We start from the raw sequence: 10593 nt of genomic DNA on the forward strand, positions 1-10593 counted from the left end.
TCAAGCAAAGGCAAGAACAGTATATGCCCTGTGACAATCAAGACCTTGATGAACTGATAGCTCGCCCTCCCAAAATTCATAAGGGAGCAGAAAAATGGATCAAAGTACTTGAAGAAGAGACAACAGGCAGGCTATTAGTGATAGGAAACATCAAAACATATTGTTGGCTAAACGCCAGAGAGTATCCAAGATGAATTAAATCCTTGGAGGGGTGCATCTGTATCAAGTAACTGACAATCCAAGAATGGATCCGACCCCATGTGACAAACATTGGGCTGAGATATAGCTTGCTTTGAGAACTGAATACCCAACGCAGATGAACCCAATGTCACTTAAAGGAGTACCAATTGGTGATACAGAGAATTCAACCACCTACATCCAGAGACAACTGAGACGATGGAAACAAGAACTGGAAAGCGAGCCAGAGGGAGATCCTGTGATGACATCACTGTTTAGAACCACTGTAGTGGATGCTATGCCACCAAGAGTAAAAGTCAAGTTGGAAGATGTGGTCAGTCTGAACTCCAAGACACACAAAGAATTCTGTGATCATGTGACTTATGCTGTGAATCAATACAGGAGGAATATTTTTCTTCTAAAGTAAGAAAAATGTTGTGTGCTGCCATAACAGGCATCCCAAGGGTGGTGATGTTTAAAAAAAAATGGATTCAAAAACAGGTTAATTGCTACAAGAAATGGAAGAACAGGTAGCAACTAGACTTTGGTCTTACCATGGGACTCGTGTAGGTTTAGTGACTTTTTTTTTATTCTAGTTAGAATTGAAATTAGACCAGGAGCGCAGTTACCAAGAAAAACAACATCTATTAAGACAAGGCTGTGAAAGACATTAACATGCTGAGGGGGTTACTGAAACATGAGTATTGATTGAATCAACCAGTTATTGTAATATATTTCCAGTTGCAAAGACATAAAATAAAAACAGTGTTTAGTGTATGATTTAAGAGCAGTTAATGAAGTAGTAGAAGATTGGCCTGCTGAAGGCCCAAATCCATATGTGCTGCTATCAAGTTTTTCCTGCAGATAATTGTTTTACTGTAATTGACATTTGTTCTGCTTTTTCAGTGTCCTCTTAGCAGAGGAAAGCAGATACCTTTTTTCCTTCTCCTATCAAAGTAAACAGTATAAATATGTCAGAATGCCTCAAGGATTTCAAAAGAGTATTCAGTTTGATCAAACACCATTGTTGAGGAATCATAATAAGCTGACCACTACAAAATAATGGACGTACAGAAACAACAAAGTCGATAACACAGAACCTTATCTCAGTAGCTTGGCAGGATGGTCTAAAGGAAAAGACAGTTAGATTCCTACCCCAAGAGATAAAGGCTTTCTTAGTCCTGCCTATTTTGCTAGTCCTATTAATATTATTTTAAGGAATCCATAACAATCAGTAAAGTATGTAATTAAGAAATGTAAGTTTGAAAATATAAGAACTGAAAGGAAATGAACTTAAGAGAAAATAATAAATATTGCATAAACGTTACTTGACCGGTCTATGGGGGAATTAAATCAATAAGCAGGCCTGCTAATTGATCTGGGGATTGCACAAACTGGTGGTCACCAAAACACTGGAGTTTGATTTGAACAGACACATTACCCACATTTTACAGTAATAAGGTTTGAGAATGTGGAGATAAATATAATAAGTAATAAAATACTATGTATGCCCACTAGGACAATAAAGGGGGCAACTCAGAATGAAAGGTTGCCGTTTTCTGCATTCTGAAAAGAAGAACTTGCTTTATAAAAATGGAAACTGCTGTTATAAACCAAATGAGACTTCTGAAATTAAGATGATTTCATGAAGGATTCATTTGATTCATGCAGTTCTCTGAGTGTTCAAATTCCAGATGAGAACAGATGACTTCTTTGGCAGCTTCATCAACATAAACGAAGACTGTGCAACAAGAGAGAAAAAGAGGACATGGCTGCAGAGAGAAGTAGAGACATTGGTTGATGGGCCTTCATTTGCCCCCTGAAAGAGGAAGTGATACTTTGAAGGGGCCGACATGGAGAGAGACTGGGTTAATGCAGAAACAACAAAGGAAGCATGATGCAATCATGCAAAATTGCTTCCTATCTGGCTCGATGAAAAGCCAGACTGAAGAAGGGCAAAGAGACAGCAGCATCCAGAGACAAACCTCTATGTCACACTGCAACAACAGGCCCTTGAATGTCGTCAGACTGACAGAACAAATGGATCAGAAAGGAGAGAGACACCCAAAATTGCAGCCCAACATGTTCAACTGATGCAAGCAGAAGGACTTGGTTTGGTCGTGGGGCTCCCTGTTTGCCGTGTTCAGGCTCCTCACCTCCGCTGGCGCGGGGTGAATCAGCAGAATCTCCGGCCGCTTGCTTGGACTACACTGGCTGCAAAAGCCCCGGATCCAGTTAGGTTTGCCCTGGTGAATGCTAGATCGCTAGCAAACAAAACTTTTATCTTGAAGGACTTCTTTGAGTCACGCGATCTGGATTTTCTCTGTGTAATGGAAACGTGGATTCCAGTGGGTGAGTCGAGTGCTTTTTGTGAACTTTTACCGTTTGACTGTTTGTACTTTAACTCCCCGAGAACGTCAGGTCATGGAGGAGGACTGGCAACAGTCTATAAAACAAATTTTAAGTGTAAACAGCTCGCACTCGCTGTATCCTTTGCCACCTTTGAGGTGGATTTGTTTGAACTGAGCGGTGCATCTCCAGTGTTGTGCACACTCGTACAGTATATAGGCCACCCAAATACAACAAGGATTTCATCACTGACTTTTCTAAATTTTTGGCTGAGTTTGTGCCAATGTATGACTGCCTCCTTATTGTAGGGGACTTTAACATTCACGTGTGCTGTCCTGAAAAGCCAATGGTAAGAGCCTTTTTAAATGTCATTGACTGTTTTAATCTTGTACAGTGTGTATCTGGCTCCACGCAGGAACGTGGGCACACTCTTGACTTGGTTTTAACTCATGGCTTAACTGTTTCTAATCTTGAAGTCTGTGATGCTTTCTTCTCTGATTATATGCCTGTTGTATTTGAAATTTCCCTCTCCTGTGTCATAGTTAAACCGTGTGCCCCTGTGCGCCGTGGTCGAATAGTTAACCCTTCCACTGCTGCTCAGTTTGCCTCTGTTTTTAATCTAAATTGTGTTTCTCTTTGTCCTAATACAACTGATAAAATAAGATCTGTGCGCTAGTTTTAATACTGCTTGCCTAGCAGTATTAGACATGGTTGCCCCTGTAAAAACCAGGGTGTCTAAACCGAGATCTGACCCTTGGCTGAACGATGTCACCCACGCTGCCAGACGCGAGTGCAGAAGGGCGGAAAGAAAGTGGAAGAGGGATAAACTCCAAGTGTCATTTCAGATACTCAGAGAGAGTTTGGTGTTCTTATCAAAAAATTGTAAAAGCTGAAAAGACCAAGCATGTTTCTAAAATTATTTCTTCTAATGGTCACAATCCTCGAGTTCTTTTTAATACCATCAAAACTTTTTTTAATGTCCCACAAAGCCAGTGCTTTGAGAACCCATTAAAAGTGTGTGAGGAGTTTCTTCACTTTTTTATCCACAAGGTGGAGAGCATTAGGGCCCTTATTGGTCCACCTTTGTATGACGCTGGCATTTCTGTAACCTGTTCTGCTGTTTTGAACCAGTTTGAGCCTGTTAGTTTGCCTTTTTTAGAAAAGATTATTGGTCAAATGAAGTTCACTGGCTCCCCCAATGATGTGATTCCCCCTCGTCTTTTTAAAGAGGTTTTTCCTACAGTGGCACCCTGCATACTTGATATTGTTAATGTCAGTTTAATTACTGGAGTCGTACCTATGAGTTTTAAACATGCAGTTGTTTTTCCTTTGTTAAAGAAACCTGGTCTAGACAGACTTGAGCTCTCTAACTATCAGCCTATTTCTAAGCTCCCTCTGCTTTCCAAAATCATGGAGAAAGTTGTTTATCTGCAGCTGAGCACATTTTTGAATGACAATTGTATAACTGAAATTTTCCAGTCTGGGTTTAAGTCAGCCCACAGCACTGAGACAGCTCTGCTGAGGGTTTTCAACGACATTCTTCTGGCTTCAGACTCTGGTGATACTGTTGCTCTGCTGCTATTGGACCTTACGGCTGCGTTCGATACAGTCGATCACCAAATTTTATTGTCGCGACTGGAGAACTGTGTGGGCATTAAGGGGTTGGCCTTAGCCTGGATTATGTCCTATTTGGAAGGCAGAAGTTTTTCAGTTCAGGTCGGTGATGCTGTGTCCTCTTCGGCTCCTCTATCGTGCGGTGTTCCTCAAGGGTCTGTCCTTGGGCCGCTGCTTTTTTCAATGTACCTGCTGCCTCTTGGGTCAATTCTTAGAAGTCACAATGTTTCGTTCCATTTTTATGCTGACGACTGCCAAATATATGTGCAGCTAAGCCAGTCAAAAACCCTTTTAGAGTGTCTGAATGACGTGAAAGCATGGATGGCTATGAATTTTTTGTATTTAAATGAGAGTAAAACTGAGTTTGTGTTATTTGCTCCTAGTGACTCAGCTGCTGTGGTTCCTGTTGACTTGGTGTAATGATCCAGAACTCGACATGGGATCCATATGCAGGCTTTATTGCAGAAACTCGTAGTTGTACAGGCAATGGTCAACACCAGCAATATCAGCAACGTAGGGAGAACAGAGAATCAAAATCCAGTAAACAAGCAAGGGTCGGTAGGTAGGCAGCGAAGGTACGTAAAGGAGATCAAACAGGGTTGGTAACAGGAAAACAAATACGGGTAGTAACGCTCAGAAATGACAGACACAGCAAATCAAGACTTCGCATTGATCTCCTGTGATAGTCCAGCTTTTATACACAAGTCCTGATGAAGAGCACCTGTGACGGTGATTAGAGTCCAAGGACGGGGGCTTGTGGGAAATGTAGTGTAGTCAGTGTAAATGAATGGATGGATGCGTGTGTGTCAGTATTCAGGTGAGGGTGCCCTCTGCTGGCCAGAATCACGGGGTTCGTCTCTGTGACACTTGGGTTGTCTAACCCGAGATATTAGCCCTGTAGTTACAAACCTGGGAGTCAAGTTGGATGGTCGGTTAAAACTTGATGCTCAGATTAGTGCAGTGGTGAAGACCAGCTTTTTTCAGCTGAGGCAAATAGTCAAAGTAAAACCGTTTTTATCTCGACATGATTTTGAAATTTTAATCCATGCTTTTATCACCACTCGTTTAGATTAGCAAATCACTTATGTCATGATTACAACTAGTCCAAAATGCAGCTGCTCGTCTTTTAACTGGAACTCGAAAATTTGACCATATCTCACCCATCCTCCAATCCCTCCACTGGCTCCCTGTGCACTTTCGCACTGATTTTAAAATAATTTTATTTGTTTTTAAATGTCTGCATGGCCTGGCCCCCCAGTACCTGTCAGATCTGCTCATGCCTTACACCCCCCTTCGTTCGCTCCGGTCAGCTGGCCAGGCACTGCTGGTCGTCCCTAAGACTAAACGAAAATCCATAGGTGACCGTGCGTTTGCCGTGGCAGCTCCGAGACTCTGGAATGAGCTGCCTTTGCACATCAGATTGATTGAGTCTCTTCCTGTTTTTAAATCCCATCTTAAGACTTATTTTCTTTTCTTTGGCTTTTACCTCAGTTTGAGGGTTGACTTTCTAGGTTTGTATTATTGTTTGCATTTATTGTTATGTTTATTTATTGTTTTATTATTTTTGTTGTGGTTCTGTTGTATGTTATTGTTTATTTATAGACTGTGTTCAGCACTTTGGTCAACACTGTTGTTTTTAAGGTGCTTTATAAATAAAGGTGGATTGGATTGGATTGGATTGGACTTCACACAGCACATTTCCAATGATAACTAGACACAGCCTCAAATTTTCTTGATTTTCTTGGCATAAGTGAAGGGCTATTGCATTGACCGATTAGGGGTAAATGCATAATTAGATAATTGATGATGATGCTGTGCAATAAGGAGAGAGATTTTGGGCTCTTCTTTTAAGATGGAGATATTGGGGTGAGTGATTTTGTGCTGTTTCAGGGGCCAAGATGTGTTCAAGAACAAAAATGTGAATGATAGAGCTATGCTGGTCACTCCATCTTGGTCAATAGTTAATTTTAAACCTAGATACAGTATAAAGCAAACCCTAGATATCGCAAATGCTGTCATTACCAGGAATTATGTGATGCTAATACTGTTGGCCATAGATCCAAGACTATGCAGAGATCTCCAGTCATTTAATAGACCAATAATTGAGCAATACGAAGATTATAACGAGAACGACCTACCCAGACTTACCAGATCAATTCATACAGTATATTAGAGATTGGATTAGTGCTGTGTATTGATGCACCTTACGAGAGAATACGAAACACCAGCAAGCAAGGTAAAAGTATGTATGTCTGTGTGTGTCTGTGTTTTGTCAGATTTTTGCACACCAGTTAACAAATTACCCGTTAACACTGAGGTAACTTTATGAGACACTGAGGTACTTTGTCAGCATATTTAATTAACATACCAAATTCAAATTATTTTTAATAGCAAAGCTTATCTTATATTAACATTAAGTTAACAAATGTGACATTTTGTTCAGGTGTTAGTGTTGGCCAGTAGCCTACTGAGAAAATAAAACCATATGTTAGCAAGGTTAGACTAGTTTTTTGGTTATCTGCCTTAGTTTTAGAATTAGTTTTGTCATAGTTTTTAATGGAATTTAAGATTAACTGAATTTTTTGTATATTTGTGTTTTAAAGGCAACTGCAATGAAGCAATCAAGAAAAAAACATGAGCAGGCCAGCCACCCTGAGACTGATAATTCAGGTAACTGTTAAGAGAACAAATAAGTTATGGTTTTGAGAGGTTTGTGTATTCTGTATGGGGTTTGCCTTTTAAAAGTGTGTCATTTCTACTTCTTGTTTTTCAGGGAACACATTTCTGTCACTAAAAAAGTGGATGGTAAGCACCTGGCTTTTGCAGACGGCTATGTATTTCTTTTCTCATTATGTTTTTGTTGCCTAAAGATTCTTTGTGAGGATAAATCCAGAGAATACAACATAATGCACTGCAAAATGTCCTAAGACATTTTAAGAAATGGTGAAGATGAACTGTTCCAGCATTGAAAGATTGTATTTTTAAGTGTTATACATTCAATGTTTTAAACAAAGAATTTGATATTTTGCAATTATTGTTTGATTTAATTGAATGCCAGTAGTACATACAGTATGTAGGATAAAAATAAAATGAATTCTATATAAAAAATGAAATCTATATTAAAATATATTAATTACAGTAGTATACTGATGAATTGGATTTTTTTTAGTAATTGACTATAAAATGGTACAGTTTGCTACTGTAAATCAAATAGTTTGCTACTGTAAATCTTAATTACAGTAACTTACTGGGCAACAGTGTTGTGAGTTTACTGTAAAAACCCTTTGAAATGTCTAACAGTGCACATTGCCTATGCTCAGTAGCTTTGGATCAGAGTTATGTCATTAATTTAGAAGTGGGGGTATTCCCACCTTGAAATTTAAGATGGATAATTGCACATATATCTGAGACCAGAGTAAATTATAAGGCATAAGCAAAGATCTTCAGTTGCACAATGTTGGACAATTGAGATACAAAAGGATATATGATTGCACAGGCAACATTTCTTGTTACTTCAGTTTCAGATGTGCATGGTTTTGTCCATTGCACAAGGGGGGAAGTGATTGGAAAAATAAAACTTAGGTTGACATTTTTATCCACAAAACAATGTCAGAAAAAGGTATGTACATAGACTTATTTGGTCAACCAAGGGGGATACCAAATAAATTTAAGTTAACAATGAATTAAAATCGTTGAGTGTATTTGTATGGACAACTGATATGATATATAGCATATACTGAATGACTTACATTTTTAACAATCAAGAAGTTCATTAACCACACTGTCATAGTAATGATCTCTTGTGTTGTCCTTTCCTCAGATAAATGATGGCCAAAGCAACATAATCCCCACGCTGTGATACTGAAAATGTCGCCGTAACGACATAGAGTAAGCGATCCAAAATGGTTATGGTTTGAGAGGTTTGTGTATGTCTGTATGGGGTTGCATTTTAAAAGTGTGTCAGTGCTACTTCTTGTTTTTCAGGGAACACATTCGTCACTAAAAAAAGTGATAGGGAGAGCACTGGGTTTGCGACGGCTATGTATTTCTTTTTCATTATGTTTTTGTTGACTAAAGCTTCTTTGTGAGGCATAAATCCAGAAGAATACAACATTTAATGTGACACTGCAAAAATGTCCTAAGACATTTTACAGAAATGGTGGAAGATGAAACTGTTTCCAGCATTGAAAGATTGTATTTTTAAAGTGTTATACATTCAATGTTTTAACCAAAAGATTTGATATTTTGCACTTATTGTGCGATGACTTAACTGAATGGACAGTAGTACATACAGTATGTTAGGTAAAACAAAATAAATGAAATTCATTATAAAAAATGAAATCTATATTAAAAATAATTAATTACAGTAGTATACTGATTCATGGGCATTTTTTTTAGTAATTGACATAAAATGTACAGTTTGCTACTGTAAATCAAAATAGTTGCTTACTGTAACTTTCTTCACTTTACAGTAACTTACTGGCAACAGTGTTGTGAGTTACTGTAAAAAAACCCTTTGAAATGTCTAACAGTGCACATTGCCTATGCTCACAAGTTAGGCTTTGGATCAGAGTTTTATGTCTATTTATACGAAGTGGGGGTATTCCCACCTTGAAATTTAAGATGGATAATGCACATATATCTGAGGACCAGAGTAAATTATAAGGCATAAAGCAAAGATCTTCAGTTGCACCATGTTGGACAATTGAGATACAAAGGATATATGCTTGCACAGCAAACATTTCTCTGTTACTTTCAGTTTCAGATGGGCACTGGCTTTTGTCCCATTGCTCAAGGGGGGAAGTGATTGGAAAAAAAAACTTAGGTTGAAATTTTTATCCAAAACAATGTCCGAAAAGGTATGTACATAAACTTATTTGGGCAACCAAGGGGAATACCAAATAAATTAAAAGTTAGCAATGAATTAAAATCGTTGAGTGTATTTGTATGGACAACTAGTGATATATAGAATATAGAATGACTTACATTTGTTACAATCATTAGAAGTTCATTACAACCCACTTTCATAGTAAGTAATGATTCTATTGTGTGTGTGCCTTTCCGCAGATAAATGATAGGCCAAAGCAGCAGCTAAAGCAGATAGATGTCTGTGAGAACATCTGGAGTGATCTTGAGGATCACCAACATGTTACCCCACAGGCCTCTAGACGGGATTGAACCTGTTGCGACACAAAAGCGTGCGGCTTACTGGTCAAGAAACCCCTACAAAAGCAAGGCGTGGTAGGGAAGGGGTGTCTTTCATTTTCTTTCTCCAAAACCTGTTGTGATTGGCCAATGTGTGAGAGATGGAGTCCTTGAGGCTTCAGTTAACCAGCGCTACCATTGACAAAACACCCTCTACATAAAACAATAATATAGTCAATCCATTCTTATAATTTACATAAAATACAAAAACACTTATGCAAGCGAATCGTGCCCACAGCTAACGTTTAGCTGCTAAACTGTGAACACTAGGTGGATACTTTAGCGAGTGACTAACGTGGACTAACTGAGGAAACAATACAGTTTGTAACCAAAAATATGTATACTGTAATGTTTGAAGAACGACAGACAAAGACGCTTGGTCCTTAACTTTTAATCAGAATGCAGACAGTTGTATCACAGGAGCACCAGCTGAATCACTCCATATCTCTCCCCGCATTAACCCTGGTAAACTGCCAGTGCAGCACAATAAACAGCAGTTTCACAATTTATTATAAAGTCCTGTGTCGCTTACGATCACTACATTCTTTATTATTAAAAAACGTGTATTAGACAAACGTCAGTCTACGAAATAATCGACATATTCTTAGGTTCACTGCGAATTTTTAGAAACTATCAGTAAGACAGTAATATCGTGCTTTACCTGGAAACTCTAAAGCTGCACTAGGTATACATCACATAATGGACCACGCAATTTCAAAAATTCTATTTTGAGCGCCGCTCAATTGAAAATGTACACCTAACGTATCAATCGTACTACTTACAGGTCATGGTTCAGAGAGCTTGTTAGTCCAAAATTAAGAAGATTCGAAGCCAACGAAGATAAAAGCCCAGATTAGAGAAGCCGTTCTTGACAAAATGACAAGCACACAACAAAAGGCTTGAATTATATTTCTGTGATATCCTTGAACACCGCGTCTTCTCAACATCATGTAAACGCACTAATAGCAAAAGTGTTTGTTGGCAGATCAGACTCTGTTCGTATTTCGTGGGCAGGCGGGGATTATGCAAATGTGTTCCCCAGTGACGTACACTGGTAACAGGCAAAAGAGTTGAAAATATAACGACTCGTTGCGGCGATTCAGAACCGACTCTCTCTTTTGAGAGACAATATCTTTATTTATCATGCACTTTTTTGATTAACACCTTTGCAGATTGTTTTCATTTAAGGATAGCTACGTTATAAACTGCAAAAGAGAGATTTTTCAAAAACCCATATGACCTGCTCTT

The 10593-nt window shown here is 38.6% G+C and overlaps 1 long non-coding RNA gene across 1 annotated transcript; it reads left to right on the plus strand.

Annotated features, from left to right (window-relative positions):
• The first annotated feature begins 1989 nt into the window (after positions 1 to 1989).
• On the plus strand, positions 1990 to 7979 carry LOC109102450. Its single transcript, XR_006160542.1, has 4 exons — positions 1990 to 2529; positions 6744 to 6810; positions 6914 to 6945; positions 7961 to 7979. It is a non-coding gene; the product is annotated as an uncharacterized LOC109102450 (long non-coding RNA).
• The last annotated feature ends 2614 nt before the right edge of the window (positions 7980 to 10593 follow it).

Source organism: Cyprinus carpio, chromosome A7, assembly GCF_018340385.1.
Source record: "Cyprinus carpio isolate SPL01 chromosome A7, ASM1834038v1, whole genome shotgun sequence".
NCBI classification, from domain to species: domain Eukaryota; kingdom Metazoa; phylum Chordata; class Actinopteri; order Cypriniformes; family Cyprinidae; genus Cyprinus; species Cyprinus carpio.